We start from the raw sequence: 12,192 nt of genomic DNA, 5'->3' as shown, positions 1-12,192 counted from the left end.
TATAAAAGGAGTCCAAAGCTGGGGAATGTGCGTTGGGGTGGCCGCGCTCTTTGAGGTGCAGTTTCTGCGTCGTCCACAGGGTGGCGACAGCGCTCCATCTCTGCGCTGCTGCTCTTCAGCTGGCCGCGGCGTGCACACCGTCACGGCTGCAGAGCTACGCGGGGGAACCGGCGCCGCTCCTGTTCCCTGCTCGCAAAACGACTAGCCGGGCGGCCCGTGCGCCTTCCTCCTGTCCAGCCCTGGAGACGCACCCTGGAGACGGCCGCTCCAGTCGATTTGTGTTCATGTGCTGTAGTGGTGTGCGGGGGGAGATTTCAGGTAATGCTGTGGATTTAATTGCCGGGGGGAGGGGGGAGGTTTGCAGTTTGCAGTTTGCACTCTGCACTCGTGTGTTCACAGGTGTGAACCTGTCTCTACGGTGTAAAAGCTGCCTCTCTATCCCAGACAGGAAGATGGCGGGTTTTTAATCCCCGGCCCCCAATTTTGGGACACGCAGGCGCCTGTTCGCTCCAAAAATAGCGTCCCGTTTTGGTTGAACTGTTCATCACAAAGCCTTGATATTGGAGGTGGCAGATAGGGGTAGACCCGGCCCTGAGGATGTTTCAGAATCCATCACGTTGATTTTAGCTCAAAACGAGGCCTCCTTCGTGATGAGGCTATTTCTGGAGATGTTTTGAAAGCTGGCCTTCAGATTTGTGGCCCCATGCTTTGGCACGCAGTTTTTCCCCAGAAAGAGACGTTCCTTTTTCGAGGACGCCACCTATGGTGCGTTAACTTCATGTTAACTGGTTTTTTTAAATACTTGTTATTCATATAGTTATCCGTTCCATACAGCCTGTGTTTTTTTCCCTCCCTCCTAACCTGCATTCTTATTCTCGTGGTTTTTTTTTTTTTTTTGCAGGATTGTCGTTTTGTCGCAGACGTGGTGTTCGGCCAGAGTGTCGGCCTCGTCCTCTCCTTCCCCCCTTGCCATCCACCCCGGGGTGTTCGCTCTTCTCTCCTCCCTCCCTCTCTCCCTCCCCCTTTCTTCCTCCTCCTTTTTTCCTCTCCTCTCCAGAGAGTCCCTTCTGGGACGTTTGGCCGTTTTTTAAAGAATTTCAGACCTAAAACCTCTGCCAACTAATATTTATTTTTCCTTTTTGAGAAAGGAGCTGTTGAGACACACACACACACACACACACACACACACAGGGCACATAAGTACAGGTTTTTTGCCATGAGTGTGTGTGTATATATATATATATATATATATATATATATATATATATATATTGCACACACACACACACACACACACAAAAAAAACACTCTCTTCTCATCCATTACACTCGGTCACTTGATTCAAACGATTTTATTTCCCTGTCTGGTAAACCCGCACACACTGAAGGGCAGCCTTTATGATGACGGCGTAGTTCTAATTTCACTCGTTTCCACTGCATTACCGTAATTGCAGAGCAGTGAACCCAGTAACATGCTAACTGACAGGACATAAAGTATGGAGCGTTCCTGTAAAGCACATACACACCGTCCCAGACATCGAACGTGTCCCAGCCCCAAAAATTAGGTTTGTGAGCAGTCGAGACAGAGGGGCCTTGCCGCACCTGAGGCATAGAACGGGGTGCGGTACCAACCGCTCAATAATATATGACAGAGACGGACAGGGAATAAGAAAGTGGGAGGGCGTTTGCATGATTTGGGACCCCTGACCCCTCGCTTCTCCTTGGCATCCGGGATGGACCCCAGATCTCTGGATATCCAGGTCCGGGTCACCCCTGAGTGGTGCCCTCTACCTGTTTTCCGCCCGGGAGAGCTTTGGCAAATTAAAGCGTTCGGCACGTATACGAGTCTTTCCCTTATGTCCCTGTCAGCTGGAATTAATTCAATGACACATGAAACTTTTTCTGAAATGCCCTTGGGAGTTTTGTGTACAAGGGTAGATTTTAGAGGGTGGGTTGGCCTTGTCTACCCCCTGTCAATATGTTTGTCCTAAACTAGTCCTGCACCCTTCCCCCACGCACACACCACCTCTACTGCTGTAATCTCATACCATATTGATGGATCTAGCCTGTTTCTCTAAATGTTTTTGTCAAGCGCAGTTCTGCTTAAAGAAACGTTTAAGTTAGCTGTAAATCAAATCAGCCCTAAATCAGAAAAGATCCCGATTGTTCCCCTGCCGACTCCTAACGGCACACTATGAAAATCAATCAAATTATATCCAGTACAGCGCCCTTCCCAGTAAAACGGCCATATGGTGCTTTTCAGAGCGCGACACCGAACAGCGTACAGCATGTTATAGCTCCGTCTATTACTGCCAGAGCAGTGAGGCAACCAGTTTATTGTGGAAAGAGACCGTACACGCACGCACACACACTCACACACACACATACATACACACACACACACACACACACATACATACATGCATACATACACACACACACACACACACACACACATACATACACACGCACACACACACACGTACATACATACACGCACACACACACACACACAGTACTATACACATGCACTTGCACACTTTCATGGGCATGACCTTAATGGAAATGATGGGGATGGATACAAATGATTATGGTAGGTTCTTATATTTTGTAAGGCAAAATATAACCTAGTTTATATCTAAATGTTTTTTTTTATTATATGTAATGTTATAGGTACAATGCAGTCTGTGAGAATTTGGAGAGTGGTGCTATCTCTGTTTTTATTTTATTTATTTTATAAATTGGCTCTGTACTCCAGCATATTGGATTTGAAAGAATATGTTGAATATTAGGTTCAAATGTAGGCCCTCACCTTTACATTTGAGGGTATTAACATCCATACCAAGTGAACCGGGTCGGCATTGCAGCCGTTTTTATACAGTGTCCGCCACGCCCCCCTTCCCCCATTTGAGGACACCATCCCTTTTGGGACAAATGGCTTCGGTTGTTTCTTAGCCACATGCGTTCAATGGCTTGCTGCGGGCAAGTCCAAGAGAGCTTTCAGTACTGAGTCTTGATTCTAGGCTTTTGGTTGCCTTTGGAGTCTGTTATTGGCATTTGTCAACATGAGGGTCAGAGTTGTGCCAAAGAAAGTCAAGGAAGCCTTTTATAAGGCTGGGAAATGGTCATGTTTGACATGGAGTTTGAAAAGTGAATGAAAATAAGTAAGAACATAGTTTACAAAAGTAGATGATCTTCAGAAACCCCAAATTGTGTGGTTATGCCCGTGTGCCTGAGGCGGCTCCCAAATTTAATTACACAGCAGAAGCTTGTTTTACACTCTGGCCCGACTTCTGACGAATGAATCCAGGCAAAGCCTCCAACCCCGCTAAAACCAGCCGGGCTGTTATTTGATATTTCAAGCCTGCCACATCGAATAGTCATTCGGATGCTATACACCCCATCACCAACCTTATTTACAGGATGTCAAGTGTCCAGTTTCTGCGCCAGTTTCATTTTGTTGGCTGTGTGTGTTGTTTTTGTTCTTTCGATAATGGTTAAAATGTAATTTAAAAAAAAGAAAAAAAAGAAGCATTCTCTTGGTTGCCATTATGTCATTTAAATGCAATCCTGCATCAGGTTTCTCTTCCGTTGCAGAGTTCATGTAAGGATTACAAACTTTAGGCAATCGTAAAACTGTAAAGGCTGTTCCGCAATTCTAACATGTGGTCACCATATATGGTTGGCTCCAGAAGTATGGATTTTTGGTGTATTTTAACGTATGCTTTGGGTCATTGTCTTGTTGGAAAGTCCACCTAAAGCTAAGGCACAGCCTTATGGCAGAGGCAACCAGATTGGCAGCCAAAATCACCTGATACTCGGTGGAATCCATTAATATCATTGATCTTGGGGTGTCTCGGTGGCGCAGCCTGTAGAGCACTGACCGCATGCTCATTGCGAGCCGCGACGTCGGCGGTTCGAATCCGACCGTCCGACATTTGTCGCATGTCTTCTTCTCTCTCTCGCGCCCGTTCTTCCTGTCTCTCTATACTATATACTGTCCAATAAAGCTGAAAAAGGCCTAAAAAATATCTTAAAAAAAATATAAAAATAAATACCATTGATCTTCATTCAATCAGAATTTAAATGACATCGAATGTCTTGGTCAGATACAGCATCAGCATTCCGTGAGAAACAAAATCAATGTCCTGCAATGGCCGTCTCAGGCATCGGCCCTAAATCCAGTCAGAAACCTGTGGGCTGCACTGAAGAGGGTAGAAACCTGTGGGCTGAACTGAAGAGGGTAGAAACCTGTGGGCTGCACTGAAGAGGGTAGAAACCTGTGGGCTGCACTGAAGAGGGTAGAAACCTGTGGGCTGAACTGAAGAGGGCAGAAACCTGTGGGCTGAACTGAAGAGGGCAGAAACCTGTGGGCTGAACTGAAGAGGGCAGAAACCTGTGGGCTGAACTGAAGAGGGCAGAAACCTGTGGGCTGCACTGAAGAGGGCAGAAACCTGTGGGCTGAACTGAAGAGGGCAGAAACCTGTGGGCTGAACTGAAGAGGGCAGAAACCTGTGGGCTGCACTGAAGAGGGCAGAAACCTGTGGGCTGCACTGAAGAGGGCAGAAACCTGTGGGCTGAACTGAAGAGGGCAGAAACCTGTGGGCTGAACTGAAGAGGGCAGAAACCTGTGGGCTGAACTGAAGAGGGCAGAAACCTGTGGGCTGCACTGAAGAGGGCAGAAACCTGTGGGCTGAACTGACGAGGGCAGAAACCTGTGGGCTGAACTGAAGAGGGCAGATGATAACCTAAGAAGGAAGACGCACCAAGTACTAAACCAGGGGTGCCAATAATTATGAAACCTGTTTTCACATTGTCATTACAGGTTGAGTGTAGATTGATGGGCAAAAATGACAATTTTGCCAATTTAAAATTGTGAAGGGGTTTGTACACTTCCATTTCTGAAGCCACTGTATGTATATTTGCATATTTGAGAAATTCTAACATAGGACCATTATATACACTCAGTGAGCACTTTATTGGGTATTTATTAGACTTATTTTTTAGACTTATTGGTCTTCTGCTGCTGTAGCCTATACACTTAAAGGTTTCATGTGTTGTGTGTTCAGAGATGCTCTTCTGCACACCACTGTTGTAATTTGTGGTTATTTGCGTTACTGTCACCTTCCTGTCAGCTTTGACCAGTCTGGTCATTCTCCTCTGACCTCTCTCATTAACAAGGCGTTTCTGCCTGCAGAACTGCTGCTCACTGGATTTTCTTCTCCGCAAACCGGACACTGGGTTGTCTGTGAAAACCAACTCTGACATTTGTTCGGAAAAAACGGCTGAACCTCCTGACACGTCTGCATGCGCTTACGCATTTAGTTGCTGCCGCACGGATTAGCCGATCTAAATATTCGCGTTAACAAGACGGCGTGCAGGTCTACCTAACAAAAGCGGTCGCCGAGCGTATATTTGCAGACTTTAGCGATTCTAATGTGGGATTGCTGCGTTTGCGCCTCTCGTGAAATGGCCCCAGGAGAAAGGCGTTTACAAGGCGGGCCGTAAAGCGGGGTATTTACGGCCGGGCCCCGACGGTGACTCCTCTCTCCGGTGCCAGGGCGGAGCGGGGCTGTGCCCTCAGCCACTGCAGCCCCAGACAGGCAGCGCGGTGGCCCCGCCGCGGCGTTATGCTTCCTGGCGCTGGCTGTCTCCTGACAGAGACGGAAAGGAGGTAATTAAACGTGCCGTTAATTAAGCGCTTGCCGTCTCTCATCAGGAAGCGCGTGAGATTGTGTGTGCCGCTGTCGGGCGGCGGAGGAGCGCATCCTGAATGGAGGGAGGACACAAAGAGTCTGTGATACGCTGCGGCTTTAAACGCCGCGTGTGAGCGTCTGTGTGAGTGTGTGTGTGAGAGAGAGCGTCTGTGAGTGTGTGTGTGTGTGTGTGTGTGTGTGTGTGAGCGTCTGTGTGAGTGTGTGTGTGAGTGTGTGTGTGCGTCTGTGTCTGTGTGAGCATGTGTGTGTGTGCGTGTGTGTGTGAGCATCTACATGGATGTGTGTGTCTGTGTGTGAGCATCTGTTTTTGTCTGTGTGTGTGTGTCTGAGCATCTGCGTGTGTGTGAGAGAGCATCTGTGTGTGTATCGACGTGTGGGAGTGTCTGTGAGCATGTGTGTGGGTGTCTGCAAGCATCTGTGTGTGTGTGTGTGTGTGTGTGTGTGTGTGCGCGCGCATGTGTGTGTCCTGTATACTTGCCTCATCTCCCCACAAACCATTACAATCTGTATTTGTGTTTGAATGGCAGATTCTCAGTGTAAAACACAATAGTAAAAAAAAAAAAAAAGTGTAAATAATATGGGCCAGTTAATGCAGCGTTTATTCTGTGGGGATTACTCTGTTCTTCACATACCCAATGTCACAGGCTGGCAAGGGCAAGGAGACAGAAACAGTGGGAGGGCTTCATGTCCCAGCAGATCTGGGGGGTGGGGGGCGCATTGTGCAGCTCATAGAGGCCGGGGGCTGCTGTAAGGAGCCGAAAAGAGATCCAGCATCCTCTGTCGGGTAGAAATAGGAGGCTGAGAGGGCAGGAATACCCCCCTCCAAGGGCTGTCACAGAGCACCTTCCCAAAATCTGTCATTTAGGTTGGGCGGACCTTTTTTAAAAATGTATGTTCGACTATGTCATTTTTATTCGCTTGTCACGGTTGTCCTGTGTGTTTCTGTCACAGAGTCTGCCCCCGATAAGAGAGATGGATGTCTCTCCCAGTGCCACTCACATATTAAATAAAGTATAAATACATAGATATTAACTGCCATCTGTATAAATACATAGATATTAACTGCCACCTGTATAAATACATAGATATTAACTGCCCCCACTTTGCCCCCCTTTGATTATATTTTCCTCTTTAATTTTTAAAGGCAGGATTCTGAACTGGTGTACATTTTCAGATCTAAAAATAAAATATCTCTTGGAACCAGTTATAGTTCCACCTTGGTCAAAATATTGTCCATGCACACACCGAGAGAGGTCGTAGTGTATGTACAACACTTAAGTGATGCAGTGTTTGATGCAGTTGATGATCAGGTGCTGATTTCATGTTCTCTGGCCTCTCTGGCATTGTATTTTGCATTGCAATTACCATGACTTGTATTACAATTACCGTCACTTAGCAATTACCACAATTACCATCACTTAGCATATGCTCTTATCCAGAGCGACGTCTGAAGTCGAGAAACGTCAGTGTTACTCACAGGAATACAAAAGTGCAGCAACACCAAGAAGGCAGATTTATAATCAAGGGGCCTCACGCACGAACCACTTGAATCGCTAGTACCAGTGACTCACTGACTCGTACTGCGAAATAGTGACCTTGGGATGAGTCGTTCTCAAGGTTCTCTCGGAGACGGGTGGGTTACCGGCAGTGGCTTGTCAACTATTAAATGCAGCCGTGTCAAATATTTTCCTTGAACTGAAGATGACATTTTCATGTCGAACCATTTCAGCGACGGCTCAACAGCATTAGCATTTTTTTTTTTCTCCCCATTCCTTGGTTTATGCAGGTCCCTTAATTTCACTGATGGCGCTGATAAAATGATTTGCTTTCATTCATCGATCTCTGAAAGCAGGCCTTCAATCTCTGAACTTGTAAAGTCATTTTTCTTATTCTTAGATGCCATTTTTATGAGTGAATTCTGGACAAATGGGACTCCTTTTGGCATTTTTGAAGCTGCGACAGATGGGGTTCATCATTCGTTGACATTTAGGAGATTTCTGAAGTTATGAGCATTTGACGAGCCCGACGTCTGAAAAAAAGGTTTGTTTGACGCATTTGAGATAAGCATACGAAAATGTTTTTGCCTGAGGTCCAATGAGTGAAAGCTCGACGTGTCACGTTTAAGTGTTTTTACGAAGCTGTATTACCTGGGTCAATTCCGCAATTGTTTTGGATTCAAATACTTTTCTACACTTTACTCAGCTTGTCTGGTGTATTGGAACCTATGACAAGATCACCAGGCAAGATCAATTGAGCACAGAGGATTATTTGAATCCAAAACCTCAATGTAATTGACCCTGGTCTGGGCTTAATGCTCAAAGACACCACTGCTTCAGACATATACCGTTTTAATAACACTTAATAACACTTTTATAATGTGTGAGTTAGTTGAGTGTGCATTTGTTCCAACATGACTAACCAATATCTTCCCTAGTTTAGTCATTAATGACCAACACATTAAATTAACATGTAACTATGGAACTATCAGTGGTACCCTGACAGTCTCGCAGATGTTAAAAAAAACGAAAGGGCTTTGTTTCCGTGTTAACGCTTGCATCATACAGGGAACTGCAGAGATAAAAGACAGAGGGAGAGAGAGCGAGAGAGAGAGAGAGAGAGGAAGAGCGAGAGAGAGAGAGCTAAATGGAGAGGGTGAGAGAGAGAGAGAGCTAAATGGAGAGAGAGAGAGAGGGAGGGAGGGAGAGAGAGAGAGAGAGAGAGAGAGAGAGAGAGACAGAGAGAGAGAGAGAGAGAGAGAGAGGTGGGAGGTGGGTTTACCGCACCGTGATGGCACTGGTTTTTATTTCTGCCTGGTTTCAGACCTGCAGCCCGGAGCAGTGTGGGTGTGTGCCAGTGCGCTGTACAGCCCGCTCCTAACTGGACCTGACCTCGGTGCTGTGATCCAGTCACAACTCTGATCCGGGGGGCCTGGACACCGGCCAGTTCCCCCGCTCTCTGCGCACCACTCAAATAATTAGCGTGAGGTTTCAGCTGTGGAGTGCAGACACCCTTCCCATGCGTCCCGTTACATTACAGGCATGTGGCGTACGGCAATGTACGTGACCGTAACCAGGGACAAGTGCGCTGAAAGGGAGGCAAGAACTAGAGCCTTGTAGATCGATCTGATGAAAAGACGAAAAGAGCGATAAAACCCATTCTAGCAAAGAGCGCTAGCATTGAAATAAAACAAGCATACGCTTATGTGGGGGGGACTGGTGTATACTGTGAGTAAAACACCGACGGGTTTTTGACGATGAGAAGCGTTCAGAGACGCTGGTGTCAGGATGTGAAATGGGTCTGCGGCAGTGGGCTGAGCCTGGATGAAGGAGGGCGTCGCAGAGGCTGTTTTACTCCTGGAAGGGAGTGGTGATGGATCAGGTCCATGTCAGCTTTCACCTTGGTCTTCATGCACTCACCCCCCCCCCCCCCCCGCCCCCCCTCTCTGGCCCCCCCATCAGCCAGCTGCAGAGCGGTGACATCATAGTGTCGTTTACAGTGGGGGCAGGCAGAGGTTGCTCTCGTTGTGCAGCGCTGACGATACACACGTTTTTTGCCTTTGATATGCGTGTGTGTCTCTATATTCCATACTATATTTGTACTTTGTTTTATACCAAATTATCTTACGTAAAACTCAGTATTGTATTAATTGTGCTGGGCTTACAATGCCTTTTCCTAGTGAGGCAGAAGAGACTTCCAAAATGGTTTCCAAATCTACTTTCAGTAGGGGCTTTTGGAGGTCAGTATTATGAAAACAGTGGTTTCGTCTTGGAACAAATGCAGACAAACACACACACACAGACACACCAGCCAGGGTGACAGAAGTGGTGACTCAGAATCTGGGGCAAACCGAGAGGCAGATGAACGCGTTCGACATCCAAACAAACGGGAGCCGAAGTCAGCAGGATCTTGGGGCTTTGTTGCATCACAAAAAGCACCTGCTGTCTTGCCGTGTAACAATCCATTTTTGCATTGTCCTGTCACTGAAGAGTTCTCTGTTCTAGAACGGTGAAGCTGCCAGCCTCCGTGGAATGGAATGATGCGAGTGGCTAATTATTGCGGTTGCGGACAGGCAGACGCTAAGACCGACAGACCGATATCCCTGAAGCTGGTGGACCACCTGCAGTGCACACTAGGCGAGTGTGAGCGTGTATGCTCGTTACACTGGGAGGAACAGGCCGCTTCGTCCGTGCCTGGAGCCTTTATCTGAAGCTGAGCTCCTTGGATAATTCGGATAAGCCTGCAATTGACAGCGTCTTTCTAGCACGGAGCATAGTTATAAAAAAAAAAAAAAAAAAAAAAAAAATCTCAATCTCAATCCGTGTCATCAGACTTCTGACGTCAGGCAACTTTAATGTGTAAAGTAACCCGGGGCATGGAGGAGGCAGAGAGAGGAGCTAGCGCTGTAGAATAGATTATCTTTATTTTGAAATAAAAAAAATAAAGCTCTAAAGAATAAGTAACTAATGAATAATAATGCATTTGAAATAATTTGCATTTAGTACGTGAATGTCTCGCGCCACGTATGTAAATTTGCTGACAGATGAGTTCTGAAGAATGTCTCTGCCATAATGAGGGGCTATGCTGGGCTGCATGTCTACAGGTAACAACAGCCGCTTTAATGTGGATGGATAAAAGATGGCAGGGGATGGTGTCAAAGGGCATACAGGGTGAGATCAGATGGGGTAGGGCACAGGTGAAGTGTGAGTTGGTGATTAGAGGAGTGATTTATGTTTATGATGCCATAATATAATGGCAGTTAAAATCTCTGTCATTTCTGGCACTGTTCAATAACGTTTTTTATTTTAAAAAATTAAATAAAAATTCAGCCATTTATTTTTGGAGGAATTGTGCTCCTGTGCTCCAGTGTAAACTTGCTGCATGCTTTTCCAGTGCATCCTCCTTCTGCATGCTTCTGCAGACCATACTAATGCTGCATGCTTCTGAGTACATACTCCAATGGAATGCTTCTGCAGTCCACACTCCTTCTGCATGCTTCTGCAGACCATACACCAACTGGATGCTTTTGCAGTGAATACTCCAGCTTCACGCTTCTGCAGTCCTTACTCCTGCTGCATGATTTGTCAGTGCAGACACCTCCCGAATTTTCCTGCTATGCATACTACACCTGCATGCTTCTGTAGTACATACTCCTCCTGCATGCTTCTGCAGACCATACTAATGCTGCATGCTTCTGAGTACATACTCCAACTGTATGCTTCTGCAGTCCATACTCCTTCTGCATGCTTCTGCAGTCCATACTCCTCCTGAATGCTTCTGCAGTCAATACTAATGCTGCATTCTTCTGAGTACATACTCCAACTGCATACTTCTGCAGTATATCCTCCTGCAGGATGATTTGTCAGTGCATACTCCGTCTGCATGCTTCTGCAGTCCATACTACTCCTGCATGCTTCTGTAGTGAATCTGACCTCAACTGGCAAGTAGCTGAGAAGTGTTTATGAACTCCCAGCGCAGGGATTACTCCAGTTCATCAGACTTCCCGCCATTGTTGGTTAGAGAAGTGGCCCTGGCATGAACCCACGATGTGGGCAAGCTGTGGGCCACGGCCTGCTGATGGAGCAGCTCTGGAGAACAGGCTTTTTAATTACGATTAACAATGCAGTGAAATCATTTTTAAAAAGTTTCCTTATTATAAATTAAATGTAAAAATATATATATTATTACCAATTCAAGCTGTTCTGTGACTGAGTCGGAGGGCCTGAGGGGGGCCCACAGGCACTCTGGGAGGAGTTGCAGTTCTCCGTCTTGCTTTGTTCTTGTATCATAATACCCACAATCTCATGAAGACCGGAGGCTCCTTCACCGCTGCTCCTTCTCACGGCTGTCTGTAGGGACCTCCCCGGCTCTGCTCCTCTCTGTCCTCCTGCTGTAGCCCATCTCTTCCTGCTGTAGCCCATCTCCTCCTGCTGTAGCTCATCTCCTCCTGCTGTAGCTCATCTCCTCCTGCTGTAGCCCGTCTCCTCCTGCTGTAGCCCGTCTCCTCCTGCTGTAGCCCGTCTCCTCCTGCTGTAGCTCATCTCCTCCTGCTGTAGCTCATCTCCTCCTGCTGTAGGCCATCTCCTCCTGTTGTAGCCTGTCTCCTCCTCTCTGTCCTCCTGCTGTAGGCCATCTCCTCCTGTGTAGGCCATCTCTTCCTGGTGTAGCCCATCTCCTCCTGCTGTAGGCCATCTCCTCCTGCTGTAGCTCATCTCCTCCTGCTGTAGCTCATCTCCTCCTGCTGTAGCCCATCTCCTCCTGCTGTAGCCCATCTCCTCCTGCTGTAGCTCATCTCCTCCTGCTGTAGCTCATCTCCTCCTGCTGTAGCCCATCTCCTCCTGCTGTAGCTCATCTCCTCCTGCTGTAGCTCATCTCCTCCTCTCTGTCCTCCTGCTGTAGCCCGTCTCCTCCTCTCTGTCCTCCTGCTGTAACCGGGGTGCAGTGTCAGGGGTGCAGTGTCTGGCCCAGAACAGCTGCGG

The 12,192-nt window shown here is 47.2% G+C and overlaps 1 protein-coding gene across 2 annotated transcripts in view; it reads left to right on the top strand.

The window, feature by feature from the left end:
* Positions 1-12,192, top strand: part of desi1a (desumoylating isopeptidase 1a) — a 28,708-nt gene that overhangs the window by 9,020 nt on the left and 7,496 nt on the right. The gene's annotated exons all lie outside the window — the stretch shown is intronic.

This window comes from Conger conger, chromosome 16 (genome assembly GCF_963514075.1).
Source record: "Conger conger chromosome 16, fConCon1.1, whole genome shotgun sequence".
NCBI lineage: Eukaryota > Metazoa > Chordata > Actinopteri > Anguilliformes > Congridae > Conger > Conger conger.
Note: the sequence above shows the minus strand (reverse complement) of the source record. Positions and strands in the feature narration are given on the sequence as shown.